Source organism: Dipodomys merriami, unplaced genomic scaffold, assembly GCF_024711535.1.
Source record: "Dipodomys merriami isolate MVZ:Mamm:240054 unplaced genomic scaffold, mDipMer1.0.p SCAF_146, whole genome shotgun sequence".
NCBI lineage: Eukaryota > Metazoa > Chordata > Mammalia > Rodentia > Heteromyidae > Dipodomys > Dipodomys merriami.
The window spans coordinates 2,473,300-2,485,602 of NW_027202782.1; positions in this window are offsets into that span (position 1 = coordinate 2,473,300).

The window sequence follows — 12,303 nt, forward strand, 5'->3', positions numbered from 1 at the left end:
GGGTCCAGTCATGGGGCCTGAACTCTGGGCCTGGGCGCTGCCCCTCAGCTCTTCAACTCAAGGCTAGCGCTCTGCCACTTGAGCCACAGCACCACTTCCGGCTTTTTTCTTTTTGTTTATGAGGAATCAAACCCAGGGCCTCATGCATGCAAGGCAAGCGTTCTACCACTGAGCCACCTTCCCATCCCCTTGAGCATTATTTTTAGACAACAAATGAAAGAAACATCTAAGACCTTTCCCTTCCTGACCTCCATCCCTCAGCCACCAGGCCTTTTGTCTCCTTTGCCCTCCAGCATAGCAATGATTTGGAAACCACGAGGAAGAGGAGACTCCTTAGACTTTGACTGCAGATGGAGACCTGGAGTCTGTGCAGGGACGATCCTACCTTGCCTGGCTTGGCATCACTAGCTGTGCTTCAGAGCTCTTGCTGCGCGCTGGGTCCCCGGCCTCCCTGTGCCATTGCCAGGGCTCACTTGGCATACGCTGCCAGGTCCTTCTCTTCCCCATGGGTTTGGGAAGAGATCCTACCTGGGAGCTGGGGACTTCTAGTTTCCACTGGACTATTTTTCTTTTTCTGAGCTCTTTGGCTTAAAGCTAACTCTCTGCCACTTTGACCCACAGCTCCACTTCCAGTTTTCTGGTAATCAATTAGAGATAAGTGTCACAGACTTGCCTGCCTAGGCTCGGTTTGAACCGCGACCCTCAGATCTTGGCCTCCTGAGGAGCTAGGATTAGAGGCATGAGCTGCCTCTGCCTGGCTTTCTGGACTACTTTGAAGCCCTGCTCTGCCATGGGTCACTTGCCGTGACAAGCCGTCCTGTCCTGCTAACTTACCAGAGACCCCAGGTGGGTGGGGTGAGGGAAGCAGGGGAGTATGGCCAAGGGTTTAATCCCCTTGGGTGTGTGCTATGTCCTTCAACCCTCTGGCTCCTTCCTGGGGTCTCATGCCTGTCATCATGGAGAGGCGACAGCTTTGAAAGTCCTGGAGAAAGGTGTTGACCCTCACCTGCCTGGACACTGGTTAGTTACCCTGTATGCCACCCTGCTCGGTCACTTAGTATGAGTGGACCACGTCACAATGGCCAGATAGCAGAAGAATGGATGGGAAACAGAGAAGTAAGCTCAGGCTCAGAACCAGATCTGAGGTGTGAGCCTGTGATGGTTTGCAGACATGCATAGTCCATTACACTGAAGCCACATCCCAGATGAGCCAGTGGAGAGGGCCAGGATTGATTGGTCATGTCTGCCATGGAACAAGGGCTGGGAATAGTTCCATGTGAGCCAAGTAGTCTAAGATCCCAGGACTACCCACAGAGGGCATTGAACCCAGATAAAGGGACATGAATTTTACCTCCTACGAAACATTGGAGGGAGGGAAGAGACATGTCATCAACGTCACTTTGAGTTGTGTTTGTTTGTTTTGTGCAGGGCCTGGGGCTTGAATTCAGGGCCTGGGTGCTGTCCCTGAGTTTTTTTGCTCAAGAAGAGCATTCTACCACTTAAGTTACAGCTTCTCTTCTAGCTTTTTGGTGGTTAATTAGAGATAAGAGTCCCGGGCTGGGAAGGTGGCTCAGTGGTAGAGCGCTTGCCTTGCATGCATGAGGCCCTGGGTTTGCTTCCTCAGCACCACATAAGCAGAAAATAAAAAGCCAGAAGTGGTGCTATGGCTTAAGTGGTAGAGCGCTAGCCTTGAGCTGAAGAGCTGAGGGACAGCACCCAGGCCCAGAGTTCAGGCCCCACAACTGGACCCCCCCCCAAAAAAAAAGAGTCCCAATGGCTTTATTTTCCAGGTTGGCTTTGAACCTCGATCTTCAGATCTTAGACTCCTGAGAAGCTAGGATTAGAGGTGTGAGCCATCAGGCGGCTCAAAGTCATTGTGAATAAGCAGGACCTTAAGGGGCTTGGGAGATGGGAAGACCTGAAATGAGCTGCTGGGAGGCCTTAGGGGACACTGGCAGGACGGTGATGGGGAGAGGGTGGGGGTAAAGTTCTCTTCCATCTCGAGAGTCACCCAGGGCCCCAGCCACACCTTGACAAGTGAGGTTGGGGGAGGGGGGAAGGGGGCTGTGAGGCGCGTACAAATCAAGTCCTCATCTCCTTCAGCTGACTAGTAATGAGGGGACCCAATGGAAAGCACAGTCGTCAAACATCTGACCTCTGAGAGTGAGTGACAGGAGGGGAGGGGTGAAGAGGGAAGAAGAGCAAAGGTCAGACAGGTGCTTCTGGTCTCTACATGGGAGCCAGTGCCAAAGTCCCTCTAAAACCCTGCCCTCCAGCAAGCGACATGTCCTAAGCCCCCAAAGCTACTGCTCCTGACAGCTTGAGCCTTTTTTTTTTTCTTCCTCCAATTTAAAATATCCTATTTGTTCTTGTAGGAAATGAGAAAAACAACACTTCAGGGTAAAGAAGATAAGATATGTCCCCTTCGGCATACCTGCAGATGCTGGAAGGATCAGCCAGGCCTTCAGACTCTTCTTTTCCCTTTGAGAGGTGTTTGGTGTGCAGAACCCTGGGCCCCACCCTGGGCCTGTGAGGATGGTACATTACATTGGTTTAGAACAGCCCGGTGTGCATTTGGAGCTCCCCTGTCCCATAGCCCTGGGCAGTTCCCTGGCTCTGGATATTACACAGTGCCGGGTGGGAGGACTTTTGAAGGACATAGGTCACCTGTCACCTGTGTGTCCCCATCAGGAACCATGAGGAGAGCCCAGGCTCTGCATGTGCCTCCCCCTCCACACGGAGCTGGAAGCCCCCAGAGGTTCTTGTGACCCCCATACCCACTGCCTTCCCACCACTCCGCTGTGTCAAGACTCTGTGTGTGTGTGTGTGTGTGTGTGTGTGTGTGTGTGTGTGTGTGTGTGTGTGTGTGGTGTGGTACCTCACTTGAACCCATTCCTCCAATTCCTTCTGTCCCTGCCACACATCCCACAAGACCACAAAACCCAGAGTCTGAATCATCTGTAACTAGAAACCAACTCCCTTCAACCCAGGACTAGGGAAGGCTAAGGTGGGAAATTCGTGGGAAGAAAAATAAAGTATCTGGCAAGGAAAGAAATGATAATAACAAGAAAACTATGTCTTCTCCATCTGAGCAGCTCAGGGTTGACAAATACAGATATAGAGATGTTTCTTCCAAAGTGGAGGTCCCAGTATTGCTGGTTCAGTCGCTTTTCTGCTTTTCCCTTAGTGCTGTCCCTGAGCATTCTCTCCCTTTAACAATGGGATTTTATGCTAACTTCCTGCATCAGTTAGACATCAGTCATCAGTAGTACCAATAACTGATATTCCTTGTCCTGCCCCCTTCATTAACCCATCCCCAGCCTGAGCATCCTCCCTCCAGTCCCCCCTCCACCATGGGGCTAGGCATGTGGCTTAGTGGTAGAATGCTTGCCTAGCATGCAAGAAGCCCTAAGTTCAATTCCTCAGTACCACATAAACAGAAAAGTCTGGAACTGGTGCTGAGACTCAAGTGGTAGAATCTTGAGTACAAAGAAGCTCAGGGACAGAGCCCAGGCCCTGAGTTCAAGCCCTAAGACCAGCAAATAAGATAAAAGAAAGAAGAGTCTACCATGTTCCTTATTAGTATCACATCAAATCAAAACTCCAGCTTGTAAACCTGCCTGTAACCAAACAGGCTCTACCCCTTCTCTATAAGCTAGGGACCCCAGCACCCCTCTCTTCTGGAAGACCCCACCTCACATATATCTTGTTTCTTTGCTCCATCAATCTACTCCATTCCTCCACAGTCCCCTCTCCAATCCTGCCCATTCTGTGCCAGCTGCCCCTTACACCTGCAAGCAACCTCTGATGCTCTCTCTGGAGCCCATCCCCACCCCATTTCTGCTCAGCTGAGGATCCTGAAGAATAGCTGCTGTCTTGGGGGGATTCTGGTCTGCCCAGTTGGCCCTGCAAGGTTGGATGCTGGTCTCTGAGTGCCAGCCAAGAGCCAAGTATGAGAACAGCCCACTCCTGAGGTTGGTTCTGACTTCCTTCTTTAAGGAGAAACTGCTGACACATTGCAGGACAGGTGGAGGAAGTGCTGTGGAGTGCGAGCATGCTGCAGGCCTGCCTGGGCCCTGCTCCCCAGCATCCCAAGCTGTGCCCTCCTGTATAGCTCCTTTAGCCTTTGGAAGCCCATGGCCTCTCCTGGGGGTGGGATGGGGAGGGTGAAAAGTATTGTAGTCAGAAAAAGTGCTCAGTGAGTGACTCTTGCAGTAAAAACCTGTAAGGAACCTCATCTGATGCTCCCTGGGATCTCAAGGGATTGTCATTAGTTTTCCCCTATTTTACAGAAGAGGTAACTGAGGCCTAAGAGCTTTAGCAACTTGTATCTACAGGAGCTACAGAGTCCAGTGGCAGAACTCAGGCACCATACATCCCCCAAAGCCAGCCTTAGTGACTGCTGACCACCTTGGCAAGCCAGCAGGGGCAGCTGGGACGCTGAGGGTCACAGCGCCACCATGTGGTGGTGGTGAGCGGGTGCACCCTGCGTGTTGGTAGTGGGAACCCTCCCTCAGTGTGGGCTCTTTGGCTTGTATCCTGTATTCCTTACCTTGGACTCCGTTCTTATGCTGAAGTGTTCCATCTGATGCTAGCACCAAAGGGCCAGGAGATCTGACTCTGGGCCATGAGCACACACTGGGAGACAGCCTCAGACACAACCATTCAGAACAGTAGAAACCCAAATGTGCGCCACTCCCACCATACTTCTGAGCACTTGAAGGACCGTGAGAAGCAAAGAGTGGATGAGGGAGCCCCCTGACTACCCAGAGCCCACACCTCCTCTCCTCCCCCAGTCCTCAGAGCTGCCCAATTTATCCCTAAGCCCCATGAATTCCTTTACCAAAAGTGCTTGTTAACTCTGGCTGTCCAGAGTTCAAGGCCAGCCTGTGAGGAAGGCTGGGGAACAGGTGCTGGTACACTCCTTCCATGCTTGCCATAGTGACAAGTGGACAGAAAGACAGCACTGGGCCCCAACCACCGGGACCCCAGACTCCTTCCAATTCAGTGAGACTCCAGCGGGTGTTCAGTGGGACTCTGGAATCTTGCTGATTCCCAAGTTTGTCCTGAAAACTTGTCCGTCAAACTTCTCAAAGGGTTGTTTCAAAGTCTGAAACTCCAGGAGGCTGAGTTCTAATCCCCACAGAGGAATGGGGGGCCAGGTCCACGTCCCTATAGCGCCCCCTGGTGAGAGAAGGGATGGTGGTCCAGTATGGATCCTGGGGTAGGGTGGCAGGGTTACAGGGTGGCTGGGTGGCAGGGTGGCAGGGCAGGCCTTCCCCTCTCCTTCCTGGGAGTGTAGCCCAAAGATGACCAAAACCCTCCACCCACTTCCAGCCATTCTTCCTACCTCCACATTCCCAGCAGAGGAAACCGAGACCCTTCAAGAAAAGCAGCTTGTTCCAGTCACAAAGGACATTTCCTAGAGGACACAACGCTCCTGCCCTTGCTCTCTGTCTCTGGAGAGAGACAGACTCTGAGAAGGAATTTCAGGGCTGGCAACTGGGGAGCATTGAAGACACAGGTGGTACCAGTGGCAAGACTTTAGGCATTCTGGGAGGCAGACAGTGTATGTGGGGCTGGGAAGCAGACAGTGTATGTGGGGGTGGAACTCCGGGGAGAGTCTAGGAGACAGGAGCTTCCTGGGCAGGCTTCCTGGAGGAAGGGCTGATCTGCTTTTGACAGGGCAAGAGGCATCTGGTCTGGAGTGGATCATGGGGGACTGGAGAGGAGCCTGAAGGAGATACTTCTGTCTAGGCCTCGCCAAAGGAACTCTAGTCCCAGGCACAAGGGTTTTGTTTTTATTTTAATTATTTTATCCAAGTCACTGATTAGAGCTCCCAAAGCCACTGTCGGTTTTGCTAGAATAGAATTGCAAGATCGCTAAGCCTAAGCAATTACCAAGATTTGCTACAATTTTTGTTGCTTTTACAGTGTTGGGGATCAAACCTAGAACCTCATGCATTCTAGGCAAGCACTCTGCAACTGAGCTATATTCCCAACCCTAGGGGGCTGTTTTTTGGTATATTTTCTTTTTGTTTAATTTTTATTTTGTTTCTTTTCTTTTACTTGTTTTTCCTTTTATCTCTTTATTTATTTTGTGCTGGTCCCGGGGCTTGAACACCTAGTCCCTTAGTTCTACCCCTTGAGTCACATCTCCACTTTCAGTTAGTTGTTTGGGTGGCTAATTAGAAATAAGGGTCTTCATAGACTTTTCTGCCTGGGCTGTCTTCAAACTGTGATCCTCAGATCTTAACCTCCAGGGTGTCTAGGATTACAGGGTGAGCCATCTGCACATGGCTGACCATGTCTGTTTTGAAATTTTCCCACACCACTTGCTTCTCAGTATTTACCTCAGAATTCCAATAACACCTGCTCCAAGGTGCTGTTCTTGTCCACCAGACCCAGGGATCCCTGTCCCCTTACCCTCTGTTCCCTCAGCCTGACACATCCATCTTTGGTTGTGGTGCACAATGCGATGTATTTAATGTGTTAGGATAGACGATCTATTCAAGAGGGGAGGGGGTCCACTGACCATGGAGGGGGCTTCCTCTGGGAGGTGATAGGCACAAATGGTGACAGTCATTATCCTCAAGTGCCAGTCGGCTCCTGCAGCTTTTGCTGAGGAAGCAGCCACACAGGGGACTATTCTGTTGCTAAGCCCACCATTGTGGCTCTCCCAGGAAGATCAGCCCCTCCTGGCCCCAGAACATACTTCTCATTTCTGTCTGTAGCCGCCACCCAGTACCTCCCCTGCAGGGAAGGCTCTGCCTGGCTCCCCGTAAGACCAGGGCTGTGGCGACTTTGGCTCTTTGCTCTTCTGGAGCCCCACAGGCAGCTGAGTTCTCAAGCGCACCTGTCCACTTGGCCCCAGGTCTTTGCACATTCTGTTCCCTCTGCTGGGAACAGAGCTACTTTCCCACAAGTTCCACTGTCTTTCCTAGGGACATGACCTTGGCTGTGGTGCCAGTTGGTAGTCCAGTCTGTTGGGTGCTTGGAGGTGGCAGGGCAGGTGTAGGGAAGAGAACATGGCAGGACGGTATAACAGGGACCCTGGCAGGCTGAGCTGGGACTCCTGAGAGGCTGACCCCAGGTCGATCACCACCTCTCCCCTCCTCCCTCCAGAGCCTACACCTTCTAGAATGAGGTGGCCAGTAAGAGGACTCACACATCTTCACCCAGCTACACCCATACCTGGCCCGGGAGTCGGGGAAGCTAAAGAAGGGGCTTGTGGGAGCTGGAAGCACTGTGACCTAGACACCAAACCCTGGTGATCAGTGTCAGCTGTGAGGGCCTCAGTGGCTCCCTGCTTCTCCGGCGTCAAAGGAGGAACTATGTGTCACTGTGCACTATCCTAGAGCTGTCCAACTCAACTGCCAGGAAAGAGGGTTGTGGCAGTGGTAGCTTCAGTTTGGCTAATCTGACAATACAAATATACTCACCAGCCAGAGCCAGACCCTGTGCAGGTCCTAGGGCTACTCCAAGACTGAGGCCAGAGCTCCTGTCTCCCCATTCAGAGGGAGGACAAAACAGGAGACAGACCCAACAGCACTGCTGGGTCCCAGGACTGAGCAGGGGAGCTTGTCCCCAGATGAGAGAGCCTGCAGTGGCCCACAAGGATGGCCATCAAAGCTGGTAACAGTGTGAAGGAGGTGGGCAGGAAACAGCCAGACTTCTGTGCCGGGGTTGGATGCTGCTGCTCCAGAGAGCCGGAAGGAGTCAGGCAAGGTCCAGGCTTTGAATGCAGCCAGGCAGGGACACAGGCTGCATCTAGCTGTACCCATCTTTGGAAGGCTCACATTTCTATCTGGAAATGGGGTTTGGGGAAAATTCAAGACAAATGTATGCACATATTGCCGAGAAGAAGATGAGATTTCCTGTGTTATCACAGTCGGTCTCTCTTGAACTTGGGAATTCAGATGCAAAGGGGATGAGGCCTGAGGGCGGTGGTACTCATGGAGGCCAGGGGAACACTACAGGGCAACCAGTCCCAGCAAACCAGCAGCACCCCTCTCTCCACAGGGCTCTCAGCCAGCTCCTGCCATCTGCCATGATTTATAGAAGAAAGACTGTGATAAATCAGCCAGTCGGGGTGAGTACAGCCATTTTCCCTCATTTACCTGCCCTCTGACCCCTCTGCATAGTCCACGCAGCACTGGGCAAGTATATTAATCATGCACTTTAAAAATACTTAAAGGAGGAGCCTGGCCTGGAGCACAGCTTCCTTTAATGGACTCATTTTCAGGAGAGGGTGAGTATGCTAATTAGAAGATAAAACAACCGGGCTGTTTGAAATGCAAATGAGCTGGTGAAAGAGCTTCTGGTCCCTTCCCTTCCCCACTGCCTTTGCAGGAGGCTAAATCATACTTTTCCCAGCCATCGCCTGCTAACCCAAAAAGATAGTGGTTAGTTCTAAAGCAGAGAGAGGCTATGTCTTGTTTTTAGCCATCATTCTTTATGAGGACCGAGGAGCCAAGAGGAAAAGTCTCCCCAACTCCAAACCCTGAAAAGACATTTTAACTCCAGCCCTCACCCCTCCAGACCCTCTCTGCCCTTCAGTTGGCTCATCATCTTTGCTACCTAGCTCTAGACTGCCCAGGGAGGCTCACTGCCTACCTTCCCGCCCAGTGAAACTGGTCTGTTCCCTTAAGTGCCAGTTGGAACCTCCTGGGCACATCTTTCTCAGCTTCAGCTTTTCCTGGGGTCTGTCACGCCCTCCTGCCTTCCACCAAGTCTAAACCCAGTCTGCCCCTTCCAGCTCTGTGCCAATCACCCCATCACAACCTTAGACTTAGACTTAGTACACCCTTCTCTAGGCACAAGGCCATGCTAGAACCCTTGGTTAAAACCCCTGGGCCAGGGAGCCTCCCCCCTTCCCCCAGCCCTTACCTCCCTTATCTGCTCCTACCTACTCTCCTTCAAAGCTCTCTGGTAGCTCCTTTGTGCTCATATGGATTTAGATCTGATACCTGTCTAGGGTGTGACAAAGTGAATGCACTCCTTTGACACCACCCCTACCATGGGGCTCTTAGGACGGGAGCTATTTTCTCTCTTTTAACCTTTCCCTTAAAGGGGTTTTTAATGGTCATGTCAGGTTATGAATACAATCATTCTCGATCAGTGTCATCTTTTTATTTTCCCCCCCAGCCCCCAGCCCCACACATCCTCTCTGTTTTTCTCATTCCATTTCCACATATGCACTTTAAATATATGACTACATTCTTCCATCCTTCCTCTCTACTCATCTATCCCATTCCCCCTTGACTTATCCTCCAGGAGACAGCTCATGTTCCAGCTTCTTGGTATTCGTTTGTTAGACAGAGTTAGTTGTTTGAAGGAGTTGCTCCATTGGAACCCTCCCCAGCACATATCATGCTTTAGTGGCACATTTGTGTATATGCATAGGACCCTGATGAAAGCTATTTTCTTTCTCGCTGTGCTCACAGCATTAGCATTTACTGAATGGACCTGAGTTGGGTTGACTTTTTTTTCTGTTTTTCCAGACCTGGGGCTTGAACTCAGGGTCTGGGCACTGTGCCTGAACTTTCTTTTGCTCAAGATTAGCACTCTACCACTTAAGCCACAGTGCCACTTCTGCCTTTTTCTGTGTATGTGATACTGAAGAATTGAACCCAGGGTTCATACATGCTAGGCAAGCCCTCTACCACTAAGCCACATTCCCAAGCCTTTGGGTTGATTCCTGAGAGACCATGAATTCCCTCTACCCAGCCTCAGCCACAACAGCACCAATGCAGGGCATTGCAAAGACCTATGACAGGTAAACAGAAGAAAGCATCTTGCCCAGGGGTCCCTTCATTTTTGACACACATTGCCTCATCTGACCAGCTCACCCTATGGTCCAGGAAAATCGCATCACCATATCTACTGTGACAGGACAAGTCTCCCGCACTCTAGGGGAGGTCAGAGACAGTCTGGAAACTTCTTCTGTGTATATACACAGGTATAAACAGAACCTCTACCCCACCCCCAGCATTCCTCCATGCCTCCCTCCACCCTGATGTTTCTTCAACATCTCAAATGCCACCTGACCAACCTTCCATCTTCCCGGGGCACAGCCAAGCAGGTGCACAACCAGAACATTAGGGCATGGACTATTTAAATATTGTCTTCAGCTAACTCCCCCACCCCAATCTGAATTCTCTCTCTCCAACTTGATCCATTCACCTGGCACACTCACTCTCCTTCAATGCCCTGCCAAGCTACGTCTCTGGTGTGATTGTCTGGGAAGCAGATGTTGAGAGGAAATGGAGGTAGGAGGAAGCAAGTGGGAGAGAGACACAGGCTGTGGAATTTGATCCTCCGTGCAGGACCTAAGCCTCACAGCAGGGGGCACTGGAGCAAAGTGTGCTGACAGGGCTAGCCTTGCTGAGATATCACACCAAACAGCGGGACTTGAGCAGATAAACTGGAAAAGCTAACTGCTGCAGGCTGGTGGCTCATCACTGACTGGGCAGTAGTGATTTCTCAAGGTTGGTTGAGCAGCTCTGCTTGTGTCCTTGTTTGGGTTCCTGACAGTGAAAGCTTTCAACAAGAACTTGTGCAGGAAGTAGGAAGCCAATACTGAGAAGCAGTTTGTCCCCACGGCTGACTGGTGCTCCAGTCAGATCACATGAGGAACATCATGACCTTCATCTCAGAACCACAGGCTGAGGGAATCCAGCTGCCCTACCCCACCAGTCAGGTGATTTCCAGAGTGTTTACTTTCTCCGCACTTCTGTGGGGCATGGGTATGAGTACTGGGCAATTTCCCTCAACATCCCACACCCTGCATGAGTCACTGTCCATGTTCACTGTGCGAAGTTGGCCAAAGCCACGTGGAACTTGTAGTTACAGCCGCCAGGGACAGGTGACAGCAGGTTGACAAGAGTCTGCTGGCCAGATCTCAACTAAATGAGGCATTTGTATAAACAAACCAAAGGAGACATCACATACAAGTACAAATTTACCACCAGGAAGTTCTGGGGGAAGACAGGAAGACGTCATGGAAACATGAACTTGGGATCCATCAGCTCGTGGATCAACAAAGAGAAACGGACTGTGAACTCACCTAAGGATAGAAAACAAGTAGTATTCAGAGGCATGATTGTCCATGTCAGTAATCCCTGGTACTCAGGAGGTAGGAACAAGAGGATCACAGTCTTATACCTGGAAAAGCTAGCACAATGGGTGCCAGTGGCTTATCCCTCTAATCCTAGCTACTCTGGATGCTGGGATTTGAGGATTGCAGTTTGAAACCTGGCAGAAAAGTCTGTGAAACTCGTAGCCCCCCCCACACACACACACAAAGCCAGAAGTGGGGCTATGGCTCAAGTGGAGAGTGCTAGCCTTGAGAAAAAGCAGCTCAGGAACAGCACCCAGTCCCCACGTTCAAGATCCACAACCAGAAAAAAAAAATAAATGAAAAAAATTTGAAAAGTTAGGAAAGACCCTAATGGAAAACAAACAAATCAAGAAGTAAAAATCAAGTGGTAAAAATCAAGAGGTAGATCACTTGACTAGCAAGTGTGAGGCCCTGAGTTCAATCCCCAGCATCCCCAAAGATGAAAAAATACAATATGGTGTTAGAACTGAGCAGGAAGAACTTCTCAAGGCTGAAAGATGAGCAAAAACAGGCATTGTGGCATCAATGTTGACACAGAGTGTAGCTGATCACATAATGGGCCCAGAAGAAAGGCTTGGAGGAGACCATAGTGGTCCCTCAGAGCCTTGTAACAGGACAAATAGAGATTGTGGCCACATTGGCTGATCTATTTATGGTGGATGATTGATTTCCTCTGGTTGATCTTTTCTGGGTATGATAAGCAACATCATTAGCCTAAGAGTTTGGAAGAGGGGCTGGGAAGGTGGCTCAGTGGTAGAATGCTTGCCTTGTATGTGTGAGGCCCTGGGTTCGATTCATCAGCACCACATAAGCAAAAAGAAAAAAGCCAGACATGGCACTGTGGCTCAAGTGGTAGAGCACTACCCTTGAGCTGAAGAGCAGTGGGAAAGCACCCAGGCCCAGAGTTCAGGGCCCATGACCGGACCCAAAAAAAAAACAAAACAAAAAAAGAGTTTGGAAGAAAGGTTGCTGGGATTTTTGGAGAGAGAAGTAAGGGTCTCCCATAGTGTGGTGATGGGGAATGCTTTGGGCTTTTCCCTTCAATCAGGCTGATTATATGTTTCACCCTCACTGGGCTGCCTGAGACACATGGCTATCTTTTGAGCAGCACAGGATTCATTCAGTACAGGGTTGCTCATCTGATCCACAAGCCATTGACTCTCAAGTTCTTTCCATTCCTG